The sequence below is a fragment of the Sebastes fasciatus genome, chromosome 1 (assembly GCF_043250625.1).
Source record: "Sebastes fasciatus isolate fSebFas1 chromosome 1, fSebFas1.pri, whole genome shotgun sequence".
NCBI lineage: Eukaryota > Metazoa > Chordata > Actinopteri > Perciformes > Sebastidae > Sebastes > Sebastes fasciatus.
In genome coordinates this window covers 832,474-832,909 of record NC_133795.1, presented here as the reverse complement: position 1 = coordinate 832,909, position 436 = coordinate 832,474, and the positions used below count along the sequence as shown (strand labels likewise).

General features: G+C 51.4%; 1 protein-coding gene across 1 annotated transcript in view; it reads left to right on the top strand.

The window, feature by feature from the left end:
• Positions 1–205: 205 nt before the first annotated feature.
• The window catches only part of LOC141766681 (putative peptidyl-tRNA hydrolase 2), a 13,355-nt gene continuing 13,124 nt past the window's right edge, over positions 206–436 (top strand). Inside the window, exon 1 of the mRNA XM_074633757.1 lies at positions 206–376. The gene's annotated coding sequence lies outside the window, so the exon portion shown is untranslated. The remainder of the gene's footprint in view (positions 377–436) is intronic.

Genomic DNA, 436 nt, shown 5'->3' with positions numbered 1-436 from the left:
AGAGCAGCAGCAGCATCCTCCTCCTCCTGACTCTAGCTGCTGGGTGTGATGGAGTAACGTTGCAGCAGCAGTAACAGTAACTGTAGTAACAGCAGAGCAGCAGCAGCATCCTCCTCCTCCTGACTCTAGCTGCTGGGTGTGATGGAGTAACGCTGCAGCAGCAGTAACAGTAACTGTAGTAACAGCAGAGCAGCAGCAGCATCCTCCTCCTCCTGACTCTAGCTGCTGGGTGTGATGGAGTAACGCTGCAGACTGAATCTCACTGAATGTTTCACATTCAAACAGAAACTGGTTCCGTCGCAGGAGAACATTAAGAGTCCAGAAGCAGAGAGGAGATCACCGTCGTTGTTGCTGCTGAGCTCGCTGCACAGAACAGGTAAACACCAGGTAAACACCAGGTAAAGAACAGGTAACTGTCTGGAGCTGCTGATGCTAA